Below are 11,222 nucleotides of genomic sequence, written 5' to 3' on the forward strand. Positions count from 1 at the left end.
ATAACCAGTAATGTCGCAATAACTCGCAATAGCTTTGCATAACCAGCAATGTCGCAATAATTTTGTATAACCAGCAAGGTCATAAACAGATGTTTATAATGTTGGGCAAAGCCCTTTGTTAAGAACAAACGCTTAGAGTATAAAAGGAGAACTTTGGATACTCTTGGTAGAGTCTGTCTGCTGCGGGTTGCGTACGGACGCCCAGCTGGTATTGAAGCTCGCGCTACCCGGAGTGTTGGCTCTCCATCCTATTGACGCACGGTAAGAGCTGGGTACTATTCTAAGAGCTTGATACACTGATATTTGCTTGTTTGACATATTCTGTGGCGCTAATAAACGTGCAATTTGTTAGTAGCAGATTTGTCTCTTGTGCTATTGAATGATTGTGTGACATATTCTGTGGCGCTAATAAACGTGTAATTTGCTCGTAGCAGATTTGTCTCTTGTGTTTACTTTCTGAGTGCCTATCTCCAACGAACCTATTCTAAATTTGATACTGAGCCAGGGCGAGGTATCAGAAATGTTTTAAAACACGGAGAAGCCGGTAATTTTTCAAAATAAAACATCTTTTGTATTCCGAAATAAATAAAACGGAATTAAGGCAAGTTCTTTCTGTGCGGCCCAGTACCAAATGCCCTGCGGACCGGCGGTTGGGGACCCCTGGTCTAACCACTAAGGCCTCGTCGTCATTTCAGACAATCATAACTGCGAATCCTAGGAAACAATTAGGGAAAAAGGCTGTTGTGATTCAATCCTTTCAAAATCAATACGCTTTCTCCCTTGAGAATGTCGCATCTACAGGAGAGGCTGCGGGAGAATGATTAAAATGGTGAAACATCTTGCCGTCACCTGTACTATCTGCTAACTAGTGTACAGTACTTCTCTCGAAATTCTGAAAGGCTACGTGAAAAATGTCTCCTCCATACAATCGTTTTTCCACTGATGTGACTACAGCTCTCTCGCAAGGAATGTCTCCCTTTAATTAACAATGCTGTCAAAGCATAACTTGTGCAGCGCACCTCTAAATATATCCTGCCAAGAGGATTCCTGTAAATTGAAATGGTGTGCAGTGACCTGGAAATCCTTGAAAATATTACAGTGGAAAGGTTAAGAATATTAAAAGTTTGCAATCCCAAAATAAAATGAGATGGAGACACAATCAAGACCTTATTTTGCGTTAAAAATCATACACAGTGCAGCATGACCTTTAGATACATGGTACATAAAAATGGAGTTCATGCTCAGTCCGGTGTTAGCCGTACTGGTGAAGTAAAATAATAAATTGTCTTTGGCCAGCAATGGGCAAACGAACAAGTGAATTAAGATCTAAAACGATGGCTCAACTGTCACGCATGTGCTCAGAGTACCAGTCCGTGAGTTTCTGTGTCACAAGATCAATTTTAGACGTGACGCTTCCATTGTATGAACAATGAATGAAGGTGAATGTAACTGCTTTGGGATTGTATCGTTCTCCACAAGCGTGCCTTTAGGGCACTATTATGGATGTAAACAACATTGCACATTACGCTGTACATAACAACAGCGTTATAGTGTGAGGAATAACATTAGGGAGGCTACGGAGTGTTATAAACACATCATTTGCTGATCATGGTGGGTGCAGTTCTGCCTTTAAGCAGTCAGGACAATAAGCTCTTTCTCTCTAGCTGCACCTATTTACTGCTGACACCGAATTTTCAAACACTGCTGGATCATCTACTTTATTGTCCCAGCTGAAACAATAGTGCTCTTCTTTTTTATTTATTATTATTATTATCATTATTATCGGTCAGAGTGGACAGTAAAAATAGCAAATGAATCTGGTAAATTGCATATGAAGACACAGTAAACAGGTCTTATTATCCAAATCAATTCCAAATTCCTCCAAGTAAAAGCCGAAGAGTAACAAAATGCTTGCGGTTTGTTTTGTGCTGTCTGAGTTGTCTGGAGCTTATTTTTAATGTGGAGCGAGAGCTGGCTGAAAAAGAGACGCCGTCCTGTTCCAGCTTGCCTGGCTACCATGGCTACCTTAAAATCCCTACCCCAGTGTAATGCTGACAGGGGTTCCAAGGGACTCAGCCAACACTGCCTGCTGTCCCTGGAGACAGAGAGCACAGTGGCCATTGATTGCATTGTCACATTCATGAATAATGGCTTTTCCTCATTCCAAGAAACCAACAGCCTTTATATTGCAAATGACAAACACAAAAACTGAACCCAAATATTATATACAAGACGAAATACCCCAGATGACTATTGTAATGCAATATTAACAAACTGAAAGAAAGAACCATTAAAACATTTTTGCTGCCACCTGCACTTTCAGGGCTCCGGACTGTCCCTAAATGGTGGCATTTTAAAATATTGAGACAATGCAACTAAAAGTTTCAGCTACTTGCGCCTGTGAGACGTTCTAAAATTTTGGGACTCGAGAGGCTGCAGTTTTATGGAGGTTCTGAACACTTGGACTACCTACAACCATAGCATCGTGTCCTTTGCCAACGTTTTCATACAGTGATTTATAAATACACCTAAACACTCCGTTACATACAGGGATGCACGATAACTTCCTGCTTCTCCAAACAGAAACCAATCATCAATGCCTTTTGTTTTTGAGGTAACCGAATTACTCGACGACGGGTTTATATCCATTCAGCTGTTGTCACAACGGCAGTTTTAAGTTTTCAAATATAAAATATGATTCCAGTTTTAGTGAAAAGAAAAGAAAAAAAAGCCAACACTGGTGATGGCAGCGCCTTGTCCACGTCATGTCAACGCCATTCAGCAGAGGTTTGATGTGTGCCGATCTTTAAATGACAGTAACAAGACCAATGTTGCTATATTTGAAGCGTCCTTTATCAGTCCAGTTGTGTTGATATCAGACCGATGAATGAGACATTATTTTTTTCCCCATTATCGGTCCGATGGTTATCTGTCCAATAGTTATCGTGCATCCCTACTTATTTCAACGGTTGAAAGTGTGCACTGTAATTTTGAGCCAAACTCAAAAAATACTCATACCAATTTGCATCACATCCTTGACAAGGGCTAAGAAAGAAACGTTTTGTGCAGTTTTGAATAACAGATGCATGAATTCTTTATTCAACATTGATCACTGTAAAAAGAGCAAGGCAAATTGAAAGAAACAGGACAATTTGAATTATTGTTTTTATTTAAATATTTTCCCCCCATGGATGAGAGGATTTACTGTGCTGAACTCTTGTCTCCATGCCACTGTTGTACTGAGCGGAACAATGCCACCAGGAGTTGATGTCATATTGAAAGTCAGTGTGTCTGTAGCTCAGATTCCCCTCAGTGATATCGTGATGTCTTTTTTTAAACCACAAACTAGCTGAGATGCAATCAAGAAGGCCTCTGTTGGTTGCAAGTGTCCACTACTTAGGAGTAGATGTACAATCCATTACAAACAAAATGTAAATGTAAATTGAATTGGATAGTTCAAGCTTATTATGATTTCCTGTTTTTTTTTTCTAAACTCAACAAAAGTCTAAGGTCAAATGTCCTGGAATGGTCTATGTTCCATCTTAGAGGTTTTACTGAATCTGTAAAACATACAGCGGTGTTGTCATGTCAAACATGACAAAAACTTGACAAAAATTCAATAAAGGGTGCTCGGGAAGACCCTTTGGAATAAGTTGAGCATCACTGTTACAATACATTGCTTCTCAGCAGAAGCATAAAACACACATTACAACTTTATCTCCGCCAGCTGTCCAGCTGACCAAAGAAGAGAGTTCCAAAACATTGGCAACCAGACAGCCCCTGTGTCATTAAGAATTTGAGCATGCCCCTTTGCCAAACATAAGCCCTGCCTATAAATAAAGCCACTCAACGAGCACGACCCCTGAGATTTCACATCTCCATTTACAGAAAGAGAATGTGCCAATCGACACTGGGTAAAAACGGCAAAATCAGAGAGGAACTTGGAGAGCTGTGCGATGAGAAAACTTCATACACAGGTCCTCCGCAGCACATTGAAAGCGATATTAAAACTGCAGGTTTTATATACACATTTTGGACGAAAATATTTGTGTTTTACGGTCTGTTCATTGTCTGGCAGTTCTTTAAACGTGTTCTCTGCTTAAAAGGACCCACATATGGTTACGCTGGTGCCATCCTTGATTTTCTCAGTCAGTCGTATAGGCGAGCAAATGAACAGAACAAAAACATGGGTGCGCAATAAAAAAAGAGAGTCGGACAGACAATGCGATAGCAGCTAACCAGCCCATGAAGCGTTTTAACGGTCTTTGTCGCGTTGTAAAGAGGGGCCGTAATTTTATGAGCGCAGAAGTGGCAGGCTAGCTTAGCCACGACAGTAGCTAGCAGCCTAGCCTGCATCTATCTGCCCGAATAGGTGGCTGCTCCGAGGCGAATCAGACGTTCAGCACTGGGCTCCCTGGATAGCAGCACCCAGTGACGATAGCAGTGGGCGAAACTGATTTTCTCTGCTTAATTTGAACCACTGGTCTTCAGAAAACAACAACACGTGAGGACCGTGCAGGCGACTGACAGCACTCTTTGGTTTGCTGTTTCGGGCAGGTGGAATTAAACCGTTCTGCAAACTAGCCGAGGCACAATGAAGAATGAAGCCGGGCGGACCTCGCCTAAGCTAATGTTAGCGACACGGCGGTTGAGTAAGTGCTGCCAGGGGGATGCTAGCAAAAGCACCTGCCACATGACAAATCGCCGGCTCAAACTCATAACCCACCTTCAATCTTTAGTACTTCTTGCAGGTCTCCAAAGTATGTAAAACACCTTGTTTGGTAATGTATTCCCAAAATCAAAATCCTCCTCTCTGGTAAAGCTCGTATGAACAGTGAAAATCGCCTCAAATCCAGACGCTCTCCTCAATCCTGTGGTGCTGAATTGTGCTTTTCCTTCTTTTGAAGGGATCTTTGAAGAACAAAAAGCCGTCGCTTCTTCTAAAAGCTCCCCTGCGAATTTGGAATAGAGACCGCTCCCAGAGACCCAGCCACAACAACGGAGTAGGTAGGTGTAGCCGATGATGCACACTCGGGAACGGGAAAAGCTTGCAATTTAGTGGGACTCTGTGGCGCATCCCACGCTTGTCAAATCAGAAGCGGTTCCGTCGCTGGGCGCATGCGCAGTCCAACGCCTGAGGAAGCGCCCCGATACAAGCACATTGTCGGAGGATGTTTGAGCCAGTCTGATGCGTTTGGTGGTTCATTCCAGTTTGAGCTGATGTACTTGTATAAATATCCAGGGTGTCCCATAAATCTCCATACATAGAATGAATAATTGAATAATACATTCCATATATATATATATATATATGGCTCTAACGTTTATTTCTATATTTCAGAAAACCCAGAGAATGCATTTGAATAAAGCGCAACAAATTCAATCCATCATCCATATTGAGCATATCAGATAAATAGAAATGGTTTATGCCAAGAAACATTTATTTTTCTTCTTTATGGAGACTTATGGGGCCTCCTGTAGAATTGGGAAATACCATTTAAACTGGAATGCTGAGCTTTAATACACTGACCAAGAGTTTTATATGTACGTACTGTGCTGTATATGTTATTAATGTCTATGCTTATTTCAGATGATCCGAATCTTCTTCTTCTTCTTCTCCTTTCGGCACGTCCCTATTCAGGGGTCGCCACAGCGAGTCAGTAATTTCCATCCGCCCCTGTAAACCGTATATGGCTCTAACGTTTATTTCTTTATATTTCAGAAAACCCAGAGAATGCATTTGAATAAAGCGCAACAAATTCAATCCATCATCCATATTGAGCATATCAGATAAATAGAAATGGTTTATGCCAAGAAACATTTATTTTTCTTCTTTATGGAGACTTATGGGGCCTCCTGTAGAATTGGGAAATACCATTTAAACTGGAATGCTGAGCTTTAATACACTGACCAAGAGTTTTATATGTACGTACTGTGCTGTATATGTTATTAATGTCTATGCTTATTTCAGATGATCCGAATCTTCTTCTTCTTCTTCTCCTTTCGGCACGTCCCTATTCAGGGGTCGCCACAGCGAGTCAGTAATTTCCATCCGCCCCTGTAAACCGTCCTACCAACTCGCATGGTCGTCTTGGCAAAAGTTTTACGCCGGATGCCATTCCTGACGCAACCCTCCCCATTTCTCCGGGCTTGGGACCGGCACTGGGGAACAGTGCACCCCCAGGGGAGGGCACTGCTCCCCAACGGCTGGGTTATTTCAGATGATCCGAATAAACCCTATTAATTAAATTTTAATTATTATGGATGCATATGATTTACTAAAAATATATATATTTTTACTTTATTCAGTTTTAATCAACTGCAAGAATATTTTGAAGTTTTGAAATCAAAAAGTTACAGTAGTAGCACTGAAATACATTTACCAGAGCATCTTTTGAATATACAGAATCAGTGTCATTTGACTATTAGTGAAAAGGACGGGCATAAAGAAGAGATATTTTTCCTTGCCTGGTCGAGAACAATTGCAGAATGTGGAATCAGGAAATCACTGTGAACTAATGGCTCCCCAGGAAATTGGATTACATGGTTCTCCTGCCAGTATAGCTGAATTAGAAGGACCCTTGATGCTCTGCAGCTGTGGCAGATGAGCTTGCCAAGCATTAACAAGCTGAGAGTCACATTATCACATGCACCGAGGTGACATGAACAATATTTCATTGCACGTGTCAGGCATGATAGAATTTAGTGAGACCTTACATTTTAATCCTTTGATAAGGGTTACCTCAAAGATGGGAGTCTAACAGTCGTTGTAAATAAAACTCATGATTGTAAAACTTTGCATTCCTCTGTGTGACAAAGGCAGTGTCTCCTCAAAAAGTGGCGGCCAGTCCCTTTTGGGACTTGATTGACAACCTGCCTTGGGATTTGGGTGGTACCAAACGCTCAAACTCGCTGAGGTCATCGCCACAGCCAATCCAATTTCAATGTAGTCATAGTGTTAGAAATGTAATGAAAAGGAAAGATGGCTGTTTTTTTGTTTTTTTTTTTTAATTCCTGTCTCGTAATGTGTGAATCATCCACTAGTGGTCTTATTGCATTTTGAGTTGCAAATGAACTGATTGACTGAGTTCTTTTTTGTCAAATTTTCCTGTTTTAAATAATTTTTCACTGTGCATTTAAAAAGGCTATAAGCATTCAATGTCTTAATTAAAAGGCAAATCCATGTTTTACAAAGGTGAGAAACAGCAAAAAGTATTCATTTGGTAGTGTAGTGGTTCACATAATTGAAGTTTTGTGCGTCTTCCATGGGATCAATTCCCACTTTCCCACTCAGTCACATTTACAACGCAATTGACTGTTTGGGCTGTCAAATGTTAAGTCCAGTTTTACCTCTGAGTCAGCGGTATCGAAAATGGCTGGATGTGGTGTACAACTGCACTGCATTATGCTGAGTATAGTCAACTTGCATTAAATGTGGTGTAATGAGTGCACTGGTCAATCTCTTCCAATAACAAAACTAATATGAACTGTTATAGGACAGAAATTGATGTCTAAATCCCACAGAGCACAAATAAAGAGTTGATTGATGGTGTCAAGAAGAAGACCACGGACTGCAAAAGTGTTTCCACTTAGCTGAGAGACTACAAGCATATGCCTCTTGGATGTTTTATTTGCAGCACTGGTAAGTCTCCCTGCCGTTTTTATGCTAAAGCAACAATTGTTTGATGGTTTTAAAATAACAAAAACAATGTTAATGTATTCCAGCCAGTTGATGGTGTTTGCTAAAACGTGAGCATTAGGCTAGTGCACTTATGTTTGGCTAATTATGATGGCATTGATCCTTTGGTGAAAGTACATTAAATTAACAACAAATAAACAATTGGAAGCAAAACACATCGCCTCTGTTCACTGTTAGCTATCTGCCAAACTAAACTTTGCACACTCAGGCCGGGCAAAATACGTACAAATATCAGAGAAAACAGACTGCTGACCTGATATTAGAAAATGCACAAAAGGAAAATATTTAAAATGTAAATAGTTAACCCTCCACCATGGAGATGATTGAAAAATTCATGCGCTGAAAACTTGATTTTGTTGTCTATAACTAAAGGAGAACATGACGCTCAGCAAACTCTTCGAATTTTGTTTAAGGTGCAGGGGTTAAAGCTGGGGGGGAGGGGGGAATTAATGTTTTTATTTTGAATGTCAGCGTAGCGCAGTGCAGTTCAACACCAGTGCACACCATGTTGACAAAAAGAACATCATCGTTAATTTTGGAAAGGCACAACTTGTGGAACAGCTCTTGTACTGGATCCGTAGCTGGACAGCATGGAGTGGGCCATAAGTATACGTATATCCATGACCAACCTTGAGACTATTATCCATGAATCAGGTTCAATTTTCCATTGTCCTGTATCTCGGGTTTTACTGAGCTGCAGATGCTTTCTCTTCACTTCTGCTAACTGGTTTAAGCACATGGTCGCATCCAGTTAGATAATCACCGCTGCAATCACCATACAGTATCATGCTTCTTTCCATGCCGCCACTCATCATTATCTTCAATTCAATTCAGAGGCACGCCTTGATAGGCCGCAGGCTACTGTTTCAAATTTTATCTCTGTCTCAGTGGATTTTAGGCGATGGAAAGAGCCTGCTCAACAGGACAATCAGATATTCTGACTGAAGTTTGGCCGCATTAGATATCTTTCAGAGGAGAGTGCAAAATCAAGACTGACTCATGTTCATTGCACAAGACCAAGAGACTTAGTCGTAAGCAATAGCTCATTGTATTCAGAATAGAAAGTTATGATTTTAACTTACTTGTCTGTTAACTGCTCTGTTTTTGCTCATAGCATTTCAAGTCATGAATTAAAGATTGTTCATGATTTATTACAAGAAATGCAATTCATTATTCAGACTCCTGTCAGACATGATACATCTGTGTCTATGTTTAAAGCTTTCTACAAAGGAACGGTGAAGGGACATTCCGTAGTGTGTGTTCTCAGAGGTATGGATCAGAAAGGTTCTGGAATGTGTAATGCAACATGAGGACATAACTTTGCCTCAAAGCTACCACAATCTAAAACGGTTGATACTATAAGGATGCTGAGAGGTTTTTGTAAGTCTCCTTTTGAATATTTGACCACTCCTGTCGTTTACCTATCTTGCTCTAGGACAGAATAATGGCAGAGTCTGAAAACGTGCATGCTTCTGAGGGTTGGAATACTAAAACATATGATAAGGTCATATCTTTTTTATATATTCCCCCTTACCTTTCCTGGGCCTTACCGGCAGTCAAATAAAATGCTTGGAAGGACAGCTTTGACAGAAAAATATGAAACCACTGCAGATTATTCATTCAGCCGAGGAGGAAATGGCATATTTGTGATCATGTTGCCCTTTTGAGGAGTGGGATCAGGCAATGACTTGATTAGAGGTTGCTGGGAGCATGTTTAAGAGATAAGGTCTCTCTGAGATGCACACACTACAATCGGATTTAGCGTAGCCATCCCAAACACGACATTTTTAACCATGAGGATCCCAACAACGAGTGCTTAAATTTCAAGACCGAACTTGTCATCTTCTTAAAAATTATTATTAGGCAAATGCAAAGTGTAGCAATTGGATTTTAAATGCATATTTAAGGGAACAAAAAGTTGAAGCTTGGCAACATTAATTATATATATATATTTATTTATTTATTTTCTTTTCCTGAGAGGAAAAGGTTTGTACTTAGCTTGACTAGCTTTGACGCTGGCTATGTCCGACAACATCCCCTAATAAAAAGACACGTCTCACTGCTCAGCGAGCAACTTCTGAAAAAAGGCGGAAATGAACTTGAAACTAGTAAAAGTAAACACAAACCTTATTCTCTTAAGAAAACAAAAACAAATAGTTTTGCATACAAGAAGACAAGATGAATGTTGTTAACCTATTATACATCCATCCACATTATATAGATATAATATACGGATGGATGTATAATAATTATTATTATTCTTTTTTTTTAACAGTGCTTATCCTGTTTAGGGTCACGGCGGGAGCTGGAGACTATCCCAGCTGAATTTGGAATGTTTGACCGTTGATCACAGGTCAACGAGGCACTGAATGGGAATTGATCCCACCAGAATAGCAACTATGTAGACCACTACACTACTAATGACAATATCCGGTACTAAAACTGATTATATCTTGCAAATACATACAACGTGTTATTTTCAATCCCACTTGAGTTCTATGCAGCAAAATCTGCTGCATCCAGGTAGGATGTAGAATGTAAAAGACGAGAGCACTACCCCACCACTCGTCTCCAAAAATCAGAACTAGGATGTTATTTTGGATTCACATTCTTCTTTATGTCAAAGTTGTCCCTTCTGAAATCTATTTTCTTCCACTTCAATAGCATTTCTACTTCTGGCCTTTTCTCTCACTCCATCACACGCATTAATATTGCCAAGGTCCAATGTGTTGAACTGTTTTTCGACATGCACATCACCATAATCAGCCTTGCTCCATTGTGTCACTCAGCTCTATTCCTCGAGTATCAGAATCTTTTTTTTCCACGTTCACGCACATGTTCACGCTCATAAAATCACCATCTTATCTTTTCAAAGCATTTGCCTGCCTATATAACACACAGTAAATATGTCCACGTTTCAAAATTGAGGCACATACTTGTCTAAAAAATAACCAGCCAGTTTATCTCCTAATATGCCCGAAAGGTAATTGAAATTAGTTTTCTTTTCATCACATCAATTCTCAATTTAATTTTACAGATACCACCTAATTTCATTTTTGTTATCATCTCCCGGTCCCTCCTGCAGTGAGGGTTTGTCTGCATGTACATAATGCAACCACGTTTTGCAATCATGGTCTCAGTGGGGGGCTTTTCATCCCCGACTGCTTTACATTATGTTTGCTCATTCATTCCAATGCATGACTTCATGATGACATAATGTGCTATGTAAAGTAATCATGTGACCAAAAGATGAGTGTTGAAAATCTGCTCAGTTGTTGTGGCTATGGTTTAGAGTGTGAGAGAGAGAGAGAGAGAGAGAGAGAGAGAGAGAGAGAGAGAGAGAGCTGCCTACCATTGTAAACAACATAGCTATATAAACATCATGGTCCTTCCTACTTTCATGTTTTCTTCATGCAACTTACTAGCATTCTAGATAGTACTCAATATACTGATGGTTTGAACAGCATCTAGCACATTAGAATTTTGAAATATTGTCATATCAAAATCAAAATAACTGACATTT

At 40.1% G+C, this 11,222-nt stretch overlaps 1 protein-coding gene across 1 annotated transcript in view; it reads right to left on the reverse strand.

The window, feature by feature from the left end:
- The window catches only part of ctnna2 (catenin (cadherin-associated protein), alpha 2), a 217,003-nt gene extending 211,811 nt beyond the window's left edge, over window positions 1-5,192 (reverse strand). The window contains exon 1 of the mRNA XM_019876737.1: window positions 4,727-5,192. The gene's annotated coding sequence lies outside the window, so the exon portion shown is untranslated. The remainder of the gene's footprint in view (window positions 1-4,726) is intronic.
- Between the last annotated feature and the right edge of the window lie 6,030 nt (window positions 5,193-11,222).

Source organism: Hippocampus comes, unplaced genomic scaffold (assembly GCF_001891065.2).
Source record: "Hippocampus comes isolate QL1 unplaced genomic scaffold, H_comes_QL1_v1.1 scaffold51, whole genome shotgun sequence".
NCBI lineage: Eukaryota > Metazoa > Chordata > Actinopteri > Syngnathiformes > Syngnathidae > Hippocampus > Hippocampus comes.